Source organism: Nerophis ophidion, linkage group LG10 (genome assembly GCF_033978795.1).
Source record: "Nerophis ophidion isolate RoL-2023_Sa linkage group LG10, RoL_Noph_v1.0, whole genome shotgun sequence".
NCBI classification, from domain to species: Eukaryota; Metazoa; Chordata; class Actinopteri; order Syngnathiformes; family Syngnathidae; genus Nerophis; species Nerophis ophidion.
The window spans coordinates 11,671,108-11,688,198 of record NC_084620.1 but is presented as its reverse complement, the minus strand read 5'-3'; the positions used below and the strand labels follow the sequence as shown (position 1 = coordinate 11,688,198).

General features: G+C 37.8%; 1 protein-coding gene across 2 annotated transcripts in view; it reads left to right on the top strand.

The window, feature by feature from the left end:
• The first annotated feature begins 983 nt into the window (after positions 1-983).
• ache (acetylcholinesterase (Yt blood group)) overlaps positions 984-17,091 on the top strand; it is a 40,375-nt gene continuing 24,267 nt past the window's right edge. Inside the window, exons 1-2 of one of the 2 annotated variants that reach the window (XM_061912354.1) lie at positions 984-1,188; positions 16,482-16,525. The gene's annotated coding sequence lies outside the window, so the exon portion shown is untranslated. The remainder of the gene's footprint in view (positions 1,189-16,481; positions 16,526-17,091) is intronic. The other variant, XM_061912355.1, reaches the window with a different exon arrangement.

The window sequence follows — 17,091 nt, the reverse complement described above, 5'->3', positions numbered from 1 at the left end:
ATATCACACTCTGACTTATTTGGACTTTTTTGCTGCTTTCCTGTGTGTAGTGTTTGTTCTTGTCTTGCGCTCCTATTTTTGGGGCATTTTCCTGTAGCAGTTTCATGTCTTCCTTTGAGCGATATTTCCCGCATCTACTTTGTTAGCAATCAAGAATATTTCAGTTATTTTTACCCTGTGATGAGGTGGCGACTTGTCCAGGGTGCACGCCGCCTTCCGCCCGACTGCAGCTGAGATAGGCTCCAGCGCCCTCAGTGACCCCGAAGGGAATAACCGGTAGAAAATGGATGGATTATCCTTCTTTGTGGGGACATTGTTGATTGTCATGTATGGATGTGCTTTGTGGACGCCGTCCTTGCTCCGCAGTAAGTCTTTGCTGTCGTCCAGCATTCTGGTTTTGTTTACTTTGTAGTTCAGTTTTAGTTTTGTTCCGCATAGCCTTCCCTAAGCTTCAATGCCTTTTCTTTGGGGCACTCACATTTTGTTTATTTTTTTGTTTAATCATTTAATACCTTTTTACCTTCACACTGCCTCCTGCTGTTTCCAACATCTATAAAGCAATTAGCTACCGGCTGCCACCTACTGATATGGGAGAGTATTACACGGTTATTATAGACAACACCGACAGTCAACAACAACACATCATTTGCAGACTACAATTACTGGTTTGCAAAAAACATTTTTTACCCCATATAGGTGAAATTAAATCATCTCCCACGGCACACCAGATCGTATCTCACGGCACACTGGTGTGCCGCGGCACAGTGGTTGAAAAACACTGCTGTACATGATTTTTTTTTTTTTTTTTCAAATAAAGCTCAAACTACGGCAAATTTACGGGGAATTGTTAATTGGGAGGGCACCGGTAAAGAAAATCAACATATAGGTCGTTTAAATAACTATGTTTACGTGTACCTGAAGGCACCACGTAGTCTGCGTTCGCCAGACATAGACGTCTAAACTCTCGCGAGACTTTGTGGTCGTCCACTGTGTACAAGCACTATTTATTAGAGCAACCCACCACCCCTGTCTCTGTAGTGCTGCTCGGCCCGGCAGTGTGGATGTTTGCCAACCGTAGGAGCTCAAGGTTCTGTCCTTAACAACAGTCTGGAGTCATTGACGTTGTCTCAGCCCGCTGCTAGTGTTTTAACCGCCGAGGAAGAAGACTTACAAGTGTACATTTTTAAGGTAGGACACACTAACCTATGTCGACCAGTTGTCTTCAAGCTTATAGTTGTGTTTGTCGATTAAATGTGCTGATAAAATGGCAGGTATTGTGCCACAACGTCATCATAATCATCTTCATCATCGTTTTAATGAGAACTCTCCGGCTCGTACGGCCGCGAGATTAGCTAACCTGTGTCCACTGTCTGTCCTGTCCTTTAACTTCATTTTTGCAGGCAAGATCATCTGTAGCCATGGTTACCAGTTTAATGTTATCTTAATGCAGTGGTTCTCAACCTTTTTTCAGTGATTTACCCCATGTGAACATTTTTTAATTCAAGTACCCCCTATTCAGAGCAAAGCATTTTTGGTTAAAAAAAAGAGATAAACAATTAAAATACAGCACTATGTCATCAGTTTCTGATTCATTAAATTGTATAACAGTGCTAAATGTTGCTCATTTGTAGTGGTCTTTCTTGAAATATTTGGAAAAATATATATAAAAATAACTAAAAACTTGTTGAAAAATAAACAAGTGATTCAATTATAAATAGAGAATTCTACACATAGAGATAATCATCAACTTAAAGTGCCCTCTTTTGGGATTGTAATTGAGAACAATCTGGATTCATGAACTTAATTCTAAACATTTCTTCACAAAAAAATACATCTTTAACATTAACATTTATGGAACATGTCCACAAAAATCTAGCTGTCAAAACTGAATATTGCATTCTTGCATTTCTTTTCACTGTTTATGAACTTAAATTCATATTTTGTTTAAGTATTATTCAGTAAATATATTTATAAAGGATTTTTGAATTGTTGCTTTTTTTAGAATAGTTGTTAAAAAAAATCTCACGTACCCCTTGGCATACCTTCAAGTACCCCCAGGCGTACGCGTACCCCCATTTGAGAACCACTGTCTTAATGCACCACTCGGAAAGCCTTCAAATGCCATTTCCCTGTGTTCACCTCTCAAATATGTATTCATTTAAAATATTACATGATTGATTGATTGAAACTTTTATTAGTAGATTGCACAGTTCAGTACATATTCCGTTACAATTGACCACTAAATGGTAACACCCGAGTAATTTTTTCAACTTGTTTAAGTCGGGGCCCACGTTAATCAATTCATGGTATTGAACTTTCATTTGAACTTTCTTGTATGTTTGACTTAAAAAAGGCAAAACAAACAGCATTGATTATGTGTGTCAAAAAGGCATTTTAAGTCTTTTTTGTTTGCATCACACTATTACAGATGTTTCACCGTCCTAGATCAAACATGTCCAAAGTGTAGCCAAGGAGCAATTTTTGGCCCGTTGCTTGTTTTCTTTTTTATTTGTATTGGCTCTTATGCTAGAGTTTTGGCATATTGACTGAAGTATCAAATATTAAGAATTTACGGTGGTACTGCAATTTTGGGGAATTTCCCCCACTCATAGGCGCCGGTCCCGTGGGTGCTTCGGGGCCCAAGGCAATGCAGAGCACCCACGTGGGATTGATGGCAAATTATTTCTAACCACCAAGCAAAAATCGCGCATGCTCAGAAAAGTAGCGGCAGATTTACCCCCCGTCCGTGCACCCATTGGCAGAAATGTAGATCGGCGCCTATGCCCACAATTCAGTCCTTATGAGAGACAGGAACACATATTTATTTATTCATTGTAACTCGTTAATAAACATAAATCAAAGTCATTAAGGACGGAAGTCATGATGTCATTGCGTCTTTTCCGACCATAAAACCCATTCAGAAACTGTTTTTACAACAAATGTTAATACTCTTTTTACATTTAGTTACCTGAATATCAACCAAGTATTAGCGATATTGGTATCACAAGCGCTAACATTAAAGGCCTATTTTTATCGGTGCATTGATCAAGAGAGGTAACTAACTCCCTTATGCTGCTTTATTGACATCATGAGCTCGTGAGCTGCTTACTTATCTCTGAGCTCATAAAATTTAATTTGAGGTTATAATTTATCATGCTTCTCAACTGTATAGTAGAAGGTTGTGGAAAAAATTGAGAAGTTGGTACACTTTGACTGCTAACTTAGACCTGGAAATGGAGAAATGACGCCAGGTTCCACGCACCTTTTTTCTTTGCAAGGATTATGAGTAATTTTTCATCGAAACGGTAATATATGAACAGCCTAACAGTCTGCATCCCTGTGAGAGCAGACATTGTACAGTAAGTGATGTTTTATCATGTGTGTTGACTCTCAAGAAGTGTGCCATGATTAGTAGTAGTTGTTACTGTTGAAGGGAAAACCTGAACATTGTGATGATTTTGTGAAATGTATGTACTGTTGTATGCTTAAAATGAGCAAAATACGTAGATATTACAAACCCCATTTCCATATGAGTTGGGAAATTGTGTTAAATGTACATATAAACGGAATACAATGATTTGCCAATCATTTTCAACCCTTATTCAGTTGAATATGCTACAAAGACAACATATTTGATGTTCAAACTGATAAACATTTTTTTATTTGCAAATAATCATTAACTTTATAATTTCATGCCAGCAACACGTGACAAAGACGTTGGGAAAGGTGGCAATAAATTCTGGTAAAGTTGAGGAATGCTCATCAAACACTTATTTGGAACATCCCACAGGTGTGCAGGCTAATTGGGAACAGGTGGGTGCCATGATTGGGTATAAAAACAGCTTCCCAAATAATGCTCAGTCTTTCACATGAAAGGATGGGGCGAGGTACACCCCTTTGTCCACAACTGTGTGAGCAAATAGTCAAACAGTTTAAGAACAAAGTTTCTCAAAGTGCAATTGCAAGAAATTTAGGGATTTCAACAATTACGGTCCTCTGTAAATGCAAGTTAAAGCTCTACTATGCAAAGAGAAAGCCAATTATCAACAACATCCAAAAACGCCACCAGCTTCTCTGGTTCCGAGATCATCTAAGATGGACTGATGCAAAGTGGAAAAGTGTTCTGTGGTCTGACGTGCCCACATTTAAAATTGTTGTTGGAAATATTCGACATTGTGTCATCCGGACCAAAGGGGAAGCGAACCATCCAGACTTTAATCGACGCAAAGTTCAAAAGCCAGCATCTGTGATGGTATGGGGGTGCATTAGTGCCCAAGGCTTGGGTAACTTACACATCTGTGAAGGCACCATTAATGCTGAAAGGTACATACAGGTTTTGGAACAACATATGCTGCCATTTAAGCGCCATCTTTTTCATGGACACCCCTGCTTATTTCAGTAAGACAATGCCAAGCCACATTCAGCACGTGTTACAACAGCGTGGCTTCATAAAAAAAGAGTGTGGGTACTTTCCTTACCCGCCTGCAGTCCAGAGCTGTCTCCCATCGAAAATGTGTGGCGCATTATGAAGCGTAAAATACAACAGCGGAGACCCAGGACTGTTGAACGACTGAAGCTCTACATAAAACAAGAATGGGAAAGAATTCCACTTTCAACGCTTCAACAATTAGTTTCCTCAGTTCCCAAACGTTTATCGAGTGTTGTTAAAAGAAAAGGTGATGTAACACAGTGGTGAACATGCCCTTTCCCAACTACTTTGACGTGTGTTGCAGCCATGAAATTTAATTTAATTATTAGTTGCAAAAAAAATAAATCAAGTTTATGAGTTTGAACATTAAATATCTTGTCTTCGTAATGGTTTCGATTGAATTTGGGTTGACAAGAATTTGCAAATCATTGTATTCTGTCTATATTTACATCTACCACAATTTCCCAACTTATATGGAAACGGGGTTTGTACATATACACTTACTGTGTGTATATAGAACGTAGATGGAAGTGTTTGGATTTTTTTTTAAGCGCTTAATCGGCAGAATAGAGCAACTCTCTTAGGCTCCATTGTAAGCAGACTTATTCTAACATTTATTTACTAGTTAGAGTGCATAAAAAGATAAACCTATGTGTGCTTGTCTTACATAAGGATTGTGAATGAGAGGCCAAATTCCAAAAAAGTGCAGATCCCCTTTAAGCAGGTATTACCTGACCTTTTGGTGATACTACCTCTTCGACCCGTGCTTTAAACTGTATAATGTGCCTCTCCGTTATTAAACACATTTTAAATTCAGTTTTACACATTAAGAAACTATTACAGACTTACAGTTTACAATATTGTACTTAAAAACATGCAGTTACACAACATAATTCGTCAAAGCATCTTCTTGCAAGAAAATGTTGTAAATTCAACAGTGAACCAACGCTATTATTCTTGGCTCATACTGTCATCAAACCATTTTCTATTTCAGTTAACATAAAAATAATATCCATCCATCCATGCATTTTCTACAAATTATTTTAGATTCAAATCAGACAAAAGGAATCAGCGAATATGTGGGAGAGTGAATTCTCTATTGCATTGACCTAAATTGGATTGGTACCAGGGGCGGTTCTAGGCATGCTTATATGAGGGGGCAGTCAGAAATGTGATGGGGGCATCATGTGTACACATCATCCTCCAGCACTTTTTTTTTGTGCTTATAGTAACGATGCTTTCTTCATTGAAATGGGTCTTTAGCTATGTGTCCAACCCCAACCTGGAGTAGTGGATTGCACTTTGTCAGGCCTCTCTACCTTCAGACCTGTCCAACTTGGGTGTCCCACCTGAAAACTAAGCTCCTGCTGGTATAGCTCTTATGGTCACTGAGGCACGCAAACCCCCTGACCACAATAAGGTGGCAATCCCTCAGGGGGGGAAACTGAAAAATAAAAATAAATGAATAAAATAAAATAAAACATCCTTCATCCAGATTTTATCAACCAACAATGTAACATTTATCCTAACTGGATGGCCTAACTCTCAAATAAATTTTGACCCAAAGTAGGACTTCACACACTACAGTCAATATTTACGAAACTGAAAGGTTGTCTGATGAATAATGATAAAAAAGAATCTCAAACTAATTTATAAAACAGAACATGGGCACTCATTTGGGCACAAAATTCATTCACTCCAATGTATGTGTGTTGCCCGCTTGCTTGTAAATTGATGAAAACGGCTGTGTTTTTGTTTTTAGGTGTCTTGGTCATATCAAATGAAACTTATAATTTGTTTATTACAAAATGTAGATTGAAACATTAAAGGTTGACTATGTAGACTTACAAGAAAAACTACAGAAAAAGAATTCCAGCAGTCGATTGCCAGACCGTTGCTAAGTACAACGGGCCGTTGCTAGGGACTCCGCTCTGAACAGAGGACAGCAGAGGAGGACTGCTAAGCAGGATATATACCTTATGTTTCATTTTTACCGTCATTAACAGCATCATAAATGACTTGTAGCTTGTTACAGGGACAGTGGAGGCTCTCTGCCTTCCAAACCACTGCTGCTCAGAGCCTCCGCTGTCACTGCTCTCGTCAAGTTGTAAAAAAAAAAAAAAAAAAAAAGGAACTCCGTAGCACCGAAAGTCCGCGACGATAAACGTGTTTATGACAGATAAGACTACACAAATACACCCATCCTAACAAGTATATGATAAAAGTAGACAACTTTTCCTTTTCTTTTACTTTCATAATGCAACAGTGATTGGATGTTTACTGAGGGCTGAGGGGTGTGTGCGGGCCTGTGGAATGTTGAATACACGTACAGCGGAGGGAGGAATGAGAGGGAAGCCGACACTACTATATCGTGTGTGTCCCTTTTTCGGCGGATTTTTCCGCTAGTGCAGATCATTTTGTCAACTTGTAATGTAATTTTGTGAGGTTATTAAAATTTACTTTCTCAAATTTTTATTTGAGGGGGCAAGACATTTATTTAAGGGGGCTCTGCCCCCTCTTGCCCCTGCGTAGAGCCGGCCATGATTGGCACTAGCATCTTTAATGCATAACATGTACTATAGAGATCCACCCACCCTCCTGATTCTTTTATGTTTCTGTATGCGGTCCATATATACTAGTGATGGTCAGATGAAGCCTAATGAGGCATCAAACCACTTGAGCCAATTGGTTGGAGAATTTCGCAAAGCTTCAAGGCATGCTTTGGCACAAGACACCACCTGCTGGTTAAATGTATGATTACAAACAGCTGTATCATAACCACATAATGTATGAGGTATTGAAATGCTGCGTCTGTTATGCCTCTTGGAAATGACAATGAATCACAATACATATTTAACCAAATGGTTTTGCTGGTTAAATTAATAAAGTACATTAAAATATGTTTCATGTATTATATGTGTACTGTATAGGTATCGTGTGTTTGTATTTTTCCAACATGGTAGAAATATGATAGGGCAGATTATATAATATTTTATGTCACCTTGAAGGAAATGACAATATAATATAATTTTGACAATAATGTACAGAACAGAGGAGATTTAGTTGGATTTTATTCTTTTTTTCTTCTTGACCAAACCTCTTCATCATCCAGCTGTTGATTTCTGGTGGCTGGTTAAAAAAAGAATAAATACAGAATGCGTTAATTCAACACAACTCAATCGAGGCTTGATGTTGCCAACAATCAAACTGTTGTCATGTAACAATGGTCGCATCAAAGGCAGCTGCACAAACTATTACGCTACCAAAGTTGTGCACACAGATCTGACACAAGTTGGTTATTCGATATACAGTACATGACAACGTGGTAACCACTTTGGATTAAGTTTGTCGTCATTCTTTGATTTTTAGTGGCATTTAAAAACATTGTTTTTAATCTCTATTCAGATTCTGAACTGACCACAATAATAAAAGCCCACATTTTCAATGGAACTTGGGCGGTTTATGAGTTGTTGAATCTCCCGGCAAAACCTGACCCGCGTCCCGAAAAACTCACGTGGTACATTCTGGCAACGAGGTGACACATGTCATATTTTCTGGCTCCTCCCCTTAATAAAGCAAACTTCGATACTTGCCTTGCGGAAACACCCCCTCAATTACTCGACACATGCCTCGAAGCCTCTGCACATTTCCTCCCATTGCTAATAAGTACACCACGTTTGGACACCCCTGATAGTGTGTGGCATCTTAAGTCCTACTGCGTTGTATTTTGTGTAACACTGAATATGGAGTAGATATGTGATTGTGCTAAGACTCTGCATAGCATTGATGTTGAGGGCACATCTTTTCCCACCAATAGTTTAGTACATTTGAATTAAAAAACGACTATAATTACTATTCCCGTTACTCAATAATGATGATAAAGGTATGGCACCTATCTCATTCCACCTTTGGGATGAATGAGAACGACAGTGCAATCAGTTTAATACTGTAGTATTGATATTTTTAGGGGATTTGCCTCAATCGGTTCAGCCAGAGTAGGACCCCAACCCAGAGCACAAAATAAATAAGAATAACAACAAATAGAGCACTCAAAAAGAGGTGAAGAAAATAAACTAATGGTGCACACTCAAGGTGTGAGAAACAGAAATCGCACACAAAAGGTGTGGAGATTAACAATTGCCACTACAACCGCAATGCCTAAGCCACAGAGAACGAGAAGTGTGATTGGAGAAAAAGCAGAGGAGATGTACACAACTGGAAGGGTGAAACATCATTAGTAAAGAGACTGGAAAGCTAAAGTAGTCAAGAAGAAAGGAGTATCATGTGTGCATGAATGTGGCTACGCCCCGTGACCCAGAAAAAGGGTCTGCAACAAAAAGAAGATAGGCGGCAGCAGAGGGGCCGGATCAGGACAGTATTAGACATTTTTTTGCTTGAAAATGTTTAATTTAGGACCAAAAAAATGTAGAATATGCTTTGAAAAATGAAAAATGTTCCCCAAAACATCTTCAATGTGGTGACGTCACGCGCACATCGTCTGCTACTTCCGGTACAGGGAAGGCTTTTTTATTAGCGACCAAAAGTTGCGAACTTTATCGTGGATGTTCTCTACTAAATCCTTTCAGCAAAAATATGGCAATATCGCGAAATGATCAAGTATGACACACAGAATGGACCTGCTATTCCCGTTTTAAATAAGAAAATCTCATTTCAGTAGGCCTTTAAGGGCTGCATCTTTGTTAAATCCCAAGTCAGTAGAAGGTGGTTCTTTCTGGTGTTTGGAACGATCACCAGCGGCTTGAAATAACAAAGAAATGGTCAGGTATCAGGAAGAAAGTGAGGAAGAAGAAGGGATAGGCCGATAAAAGATATAAATATATATTGCAATATACACATAATCGATATTAATATAAAATCCATCCATCCATCCATTTTCTACCGCTTATTCCCTTTTGGGGTCGCGGGGGGCGCTGGCGCCTATCTCAGCTACGATCGGGCGGAAGGCGGTGTACACCCTGGACAAGTCGCCACCTCATCGCAGGGCCTAATATAAAATGTGTTCAATAAAATATACGATTATATATTTACATTTTTTGGTGGGAAAAAACAGAAATTATGAAGCAAGATTTTTTTAATGAAGTCGCTTGTGGTCCGGGAACCCAGCAAACAGGAAGTGTCACTGAGCAATAGGAGGGACACGCTAACAACCAGTCAGTTAACAGTATTCACTGACCAATGGGAGGGAAACGCCAACAGCCAATCATGTAGCAGTATCGATTACCAAATTTGGTTGCGCCGTCTTTCTGTCTCGCTGTGGATTCACTGCATGAACTGAAAAGAGAGAGAGTGATATCTTGATACATCAACTCAATAACAGAAACTTATCTTTTGTTTTGTTGGTTTTATGCAGACGGTGGAGCAACATCCTGACACATCCAATGTGTCGTTTTAAAGGGGAACTACACTTTTTTTGGAATTTTGCCTGTCATTCATTATCATTAAGAGACAAGAACACACATTTTTTTTTTTTTTTTTTTGTTGCTTTCTGGCATATACAAATCTGCTCGTTCTAGGTGGCTTGCAATGCAGCTAATGGGAGCTATTAATTCTACCTCCAAATTACTTTAAAAATGCATTCAAAAACCGTAAACAATACTTCATTTACATCCCGTAACCTGTATAATAACCCAGCTGTAGAGACATTGTTATTTTAAGAGCGAACACTTAGGAACTCTTTTCGTAGCGTAGTAACACATGGCCATGCTACTGTATTAGCCGTAAAAGCTAATTACGGCAAGAAATAAGCGGGCTTCTACGTCAACACAATGTGTGTGAGTTTGTAATCCACAACACTGCGATACAACAACAGTTTGTACTGACTGAAAATCATGAACAATCATATTACAGCATCAGTAACGTATTAGCCCACATTTCATCTTTTGTTTGTACACAGCTGAGCTAGCCAGACAGTGTGTGTAATGAAGTTGTACTAACATGTGTTGCGTGTATCATGGTTGATATAATAGGGACTCACTCGATGGACAGTTGTTCATCTGGTCCTGCTGGCCAGGGATGTTTGCTGTTGATTTTGAGCAAGCAATCCCTTAATGTCAAAATAGCTTAGCTCCAAATCCCATATTTATAGCGTCAAAATCGCTTCCATCCACCTGTCTTATCTTCTGTTGTCTCCGTCTCACTCTTCCTTCGTGTTGGCTTCTTTAAGCAGCAGTATATTTAGCTTCAAAAGTGTAAGGTTGTAAATTTCCATTTGTCCAAAAATAGCTGTCTTCGTTTTCTGTTACCAAGTCTGCCATGATTAGAAATAGGGCTGTAACGGTAACGATTGTATAATGATAAACCGCGATAAAATTCCAGAGTAAAATTCGTAGTAATACCGTTTACATTTTTAATTACAGAAAAAACTTAATATATTAATGCGTTTTAGGCAACACTGCTTACTTCCTGAAAACTGAAGCGCCGCAGCGCCTGCGCACTAGAGCCGTTTGGCTCGACCAAACATGGCGGCGACAACACAGACTTTGCTTTGGAAATGTTCCCTCCAAGTAAACGGAGGCGATCGCTTCGTTTCACTTCGTTTCATTCGCTTCTACATCTGTGGAGTCTCGGTGTGCGTTTAAGAGTACAATGCTGTTGGAAGAGAAAAATAATTGATGTTGCGGTTTCATTCTGAACGTTCAACTAGCGTCCTCCCGTCAGCTGCTGGGACTGAGACTGAGAGTTCTCATGCAGCAGGCGCATTTAAAATTACTGTGATAACAATAGTTACCATGATTATTTTGGTCACAATACTGTAAAAATAAATTTTCATACCGTAACATAATTAGAAAACACACTCATGTTTGATTCCGGAAGTAGGAACACATACTGTACGTTGCCAGAAGTCAGGCGTGCGCTGCTATGGAAACAGAAATCAATGCACGGAATGAATCAATCCCGGAAATTATTAAAATTATCAAAAATACAGTAAATATTGAATATATTATGTATTGTTATGAACGTGTCTGTTACTACATTATACATAGACTTGCACTGTGTATATAAAACGTTGCTGGAGGGTTTTAAAGTTGTTTTAGAGGGCTTTGAAGGCTACAACGGTGACTCTCATTAGCCACATCCTTGAAGTATTTTTTTTTCTAGCTTTAAAATCGTAAAAAAAAAAGTGTGTGCTCTTGTCTGTCATAATGATAGGCAAAATTAAAAAAAAAAGTGCAGTTCTCTTTTGATGAGTAGTTTCCCCAACTACTGTGTCGTGTTCAAAAGCTTATACACTACTGCCATCAAGTGTCCCAAATCTGAAATTACCTTCAAGTCTACTATAATTATTGTATTAGTATAGCCTTGCTCATCCTACCTGGCTACCAGACACCCTATCCCAGGGGTCACCAACGCGGTGGCCGCGGGCACCAGGTAGCCCGTAAGGACCAGATGAGTCGCCCGCTGGCCTGTTCCAAAAATAGCTCAAATAGCAGCACTTACCAGTGAGCTGCCTCAATTTTTTTAATTTTATTTATTTACTAACAAGCTGGTCTCGCTTTGCATGACATTTTTAATTCTAAGAGAGACAAAACTCAAATAGAATTTGAAAATCCAAGAAAATATTTTAAAGACTTGGTCTTCACTTGTTTAAATACATTCATTTATTTTTTTACTTTGCTTCTTATAACTTTTAGAAAGACAATTTTAGAGGAAAAAATACAACCTTAAAAATGATTTTAGGATTTTTAAACACATATACCTTTTTACCTTTTAAATTCCTTCCTCTTCTTTCCTTACAATTTAAATCAAATTTTTATTGTATAGAATAATAAATACATTTTAATTTAATTCTTCATTTTAGTTTCTGTTTTTTTGACGAAGAATATTTGTGAAATATTTCTTCAAACGTATGACTAAAATAAAAATAAAATATTCTGGCAAATCTAGAAAATCTGTAGAATCAAATTTAAATCTTATTTCAAAGTCTTTTAAAAATCTAGAAGAAATAATGATTTGTCTTTGTTAGAAATATAGCTTGGTCCAATTTCTTTTATATTCTAACAAAGTGCAGATTGGATTTTAACCTATTTAAAACATGTCATTAAAATTCAAAAATTAATTTTAATTGGGAAAAATTACTACTGATGTTCCATAAATTATTTTTTTTATTTTTTCAAAAAGATTCGTATTAGCTAGTTTTTCTCCTCATTTTTTTCAGTTGAATTTTGAATTTTAAAGAGTCGAAATTGAAGATAAACTGTTTCAAAATTTAATTTTCCTTTTTTTTCTTATTTTCTCCTCTTTTAAACTGTTCAATTAAGTGTTTTTTTTCATCATTTATTCTGTACAAAAAACCTTCCGTAAAAGGAAAAAAAATGTACGACGGAATGAATAACAGAAATACCCTTTTTTTTTTTATATATATAGATTTATTTATTAAAGGTAAATTGAGCAAATTGGCTATTTCTGGCAAATTATTTAAGTGTGTATCAAACTGGTAGCCCTTCCCATTAATCAGTACCCAAGAAGTAGCTCTTGGTTTCAAAAAAGTTGGTGACCCCTGCCCTATCCACTGATAAATAGCACTGTTGGTTACTTGGATTTTTTTTTACAGTATTTATTGGCAGGCTTAAATAAATCATAATAAATAATTATGTTTATAGTCATATAGTTTTTAGCCATATCGCCCAGAAAAAGATGGATGTACATTGACAAAACAGACGAGCGTTCGTCCCTTCCTCCTCAATGCTTTACAGCGCTTGGTGCCAGTGGACGAAAATTGTGTAATTTTGCAATCTTTTAAATGTAAACATGCCAGCATATCACAAACAATACAAATACTATAAGTCTTGTTTGGTTATTCTGTTTATTACAACACAGGAGAGCTTCTTGCAGTAGCAGCAGTATATGTATCCTCATTGGTCTCCGATGCCAGTGTGCGGTGACCACCAGTTGCTGTTGTCTGCCTGACATGGCCAAGGAATTGCAGAAACACCTTTTGACAGCAATAGGTGGAAAAAAATGATATATGTCCTCAAAACTATTAATATGAATATAAAGCTGGCTACGTCCGAACAACCACTTCTGTATGTCAGCAAAGTATCTAGAGCCTGTAGAAATGTACATACGTCAGCCATGAAGTTGGCGTGAAGCAGCGTACATTTAACATCGTCAGTCTTGATACAGCTCATGACGTGGAAAAATGCCGTACACCATGGTTTTTGTGTGTAAGCATGCTTGTTACATGTGGGCCCAGGTCTCTGAGTTTGACACCTGTGCTTTAATGCAACAGAGCCGTAAAAAATTCAACTTAATATTTCAATATCTTGCTTTTTTAGTAACAAAAATAATTATGTTTACCTTTTTGTTTCTGCTTAATGTACTAAATTTAGTGTGTAATGGGTTAAATGTTGTGTGTTACTGCATGCGTGCGTGCTGTTGCAAGATGGAAAATTCCAGCGATTCCCCTCGCTGCCAGTCAAAGCGTCACGCAGCTGCGGCTCTCCATGGCAGCTTCTTGTCTTAAATGTTTACTCTAAGTCAAGTCCATGCATTTTGTGAAAGCATGTGAAAGGACAGCAGGACTTTGGAGTGACACATTGAAATCACACACAATGGCAGTTCTCTGTTGCTTATACAAATAATAACAATTATCCATGTGTCATGTATGCATGAAGTACAAACGGGGACTTCAATGTTGTCATGGAAAAAGCATTATTTTAGGCAGTCAATGGGTGTTTTCCACACACTGCTTAGGATTTGAGTTTTTTTTTGTCCGTGGAAACATACGACATACCCTAAGCCACCCCCACCCCCACATCATCCTTCCCGCCATCTCCGTCCATGCAATCAATCCTCCTGTGAACTTCATACACAAATTCCTGGGTCTAATTTGAGAAGTGACACACTTTCTTTCCACTCGGTGTCTCCCTGTGCCATCCACAATGTCCCTCGTCTCTCCCCATTATCTCCAACTGCAATTCTCAAGCAGGCTTGTGTGTGTTGTGAAGGTGATCGCATGCCCAGCATCCAAATATAAAACGGCCATCACTTGGTAGTTGGCACCTACTATTACTACCCACCATTCTCCATCCTTTTATTAACTTATCATCCATCCCTTTCTTCTTTCATTGACCCTCATATTCCTGGTTGCCAATATATTGTTTTTAATGGTAGCTCTGTAACCTTCACATTAATGTTAATGAAGTGTTCTTATGATAAATACAATGAAATGCTTAATCCCTTAAAGGGGTCCTATTATGCAAAATTAACTTTTATATATATAATATATCGATTTTATCGATAAATTCAAATTTTTTGTTGCAGACGATTTACAAAATAAAACATGTAGGTTTTTCTCTTGCGCCGGCTTACTTTTCGCCCACATTAGCTGCCGTAGCCCTCGCTGGCCCCCTTACTCCCTGAACGGAGATCCACAAGCATGCTAAACAGCATGCAGCACAACAAACTTATTCCAGCATCTGAAACAGCAATCGAGCCGAGTAGGGGAAATGCAACTCTTTAGGAGGCCAACAAGACCGCAACAACAAAAAAATTACAAATAAGAAGCAGCTTTCTCTGGTGAAATCATTTACACAAAGTTCCATGTGTGATCAAAAAGGACTACACTGCACAGAGCAATCACTATAGCAGTCGCTCTGCACATGCAAAACCAGACAGCTCGTACGCGCGTCGGCTGCTGCAAAACTGTTGTGGAATTATAACTCATCTAATCAATCAATAAATCAAAGTTTACTTATACAGCCCTTAATCCCAAATGTCTCAAAAGGCTGCAATCATCAATATAGTGATATATTCCATGAGCAATGAAGTGTACATTGTCTTTAACATCAGTACACACTAAACAGAAGCCCAGGATACTTCAGGGAATAAAGCCTGCGTTTATCCACTTACTAAAACTATATTGTCATCTCAGTGTTTCCCTTGATTATTTATTTGCATGCAATGTACAATACTACATTATCATTTACAGTAGTATTTTATAAAGCTGATTGAGTTGTATTACTATTTAATGAGTATTGGTATAGTTACAGTATTGTTTATTGGAGTTTATCTATTTGCATGCAATGTGCAATGTTAAATTTTTATTTACAAAAGTATTTTTTTCAAAACAAGTTTTAAGTTTTCACTTTATTAATTTCAATATTGCAAATGCTTTATTTGCATGGAATGTACAATGCTACATTTTTTATTTACGAAAGTATTGGGCCTACCGAGGATGTCGTAGTGGTTTGTGTTGTGGTTTGTGCAGCCCTTTGAGACACTAGTGATTTAGGGCTATATAAGTAAACATTGATTGATTGATTTTTTTCAAACAGAAGTTTTAAGTTTGCACTTTATTATTCGCAATGTTGCAGATTATTTTTTTGCATGCAAGGTATGATGCTACATTTTTGTTGACAGCATTATTTTATTCAAGACAGAAGTAATGCCTCCTAGAGGAAACTCTTCATTTGGTTTTATGAAAATTATTGCATTGAAAGTGCAATTTAAATCTGATCTAAAAACAACGACAAATTTAAAATTTTGCTAAGAGTAAGATGCAGTGTATGCAGTCATTTAAAACATTTTTTTTTATCAAATAAAAGCAAAATCAGAATTAAATTATTTTTTTATCTTAGCCCATATCACCCAGGCCTATCTGATGGTACCCGTTTTTGTTTATTTACGATCCCCATAAGTCCGAAAATGTTAAATGCCTTCTCCCAGATTTTCTCCAAACGAGCTGTTTGGAATTTGAGACTTTTTGATATCTCCATATATGGTATAGGTTTAACTGAAGTCTGCTATTTTTATTCAGTTGTAGTCCAAAGAGATAAATAGATTCGTTATTTATTTCTCTTCTCTCCTTACTGTATGTGGAGCAGATTGGCTAGTGCATGCATGTGAAAATCCTCTGCTGTTGCCATTTCTAATAAAAAGCAGATAACATTACATGTTATGTAGAATACATGGTAGTGTTTAAATTTAGAGGGAAAACAGTCATAACATGACCCCTTTAAGCAGAAGCTGCTTTTCTCTTACCTTTTGGGTGTGAATATAGGAATAACAAAATGATACTATTCCCTTCCAGGTCTGAAAATCTCCTCGTTGGCTTTAGGAGCCACACAGCAAAAGGTCAGTCTTCCCGTAGTGCAACATTGAGTTGTAGAACATTCAGTTATTTTCCTTTTGTCTTTGTTTCTACTGTGTGTACTTTAAGCATGTCATTAAAGAGTATAATTATTTTGTGGCTCGCTCTGCTGTTGTCGTGCCATGCCGCCATTATTAAATTTCTTAAAGCAAATGTAAGAAGATTGAAACATGTGTTCCACTCTATGGCAGATTTAGTGGCAGAAAAGCTGAAGGGTCCAGTGGCGTGTCTAGGCGATGGCCTGGGGGGACACATGCCACCCCAGGTGCCACCCCACTCAAAGGTGGAACAATTTTTAGCACTATGTTTATTTAAACCTTGGTACGCATAGCACTCGGGCTCAATCTAGAGGTACGCCAAACAATTGCTTAATTCAGGAGTCCCCAAACAACAGTTGGGGAGTCCCAGGTTTATTTTTAAAACATGAATTAAAAGATATTGAAATTTGGTAGTCTGCCCTTGTGTGTGTGTGGGACACAGCGTTTATTCTTGACCACGTACAATACAGGAAAGGTCCATGCACAGATTTATTCTAAAGGTACTTATCCGG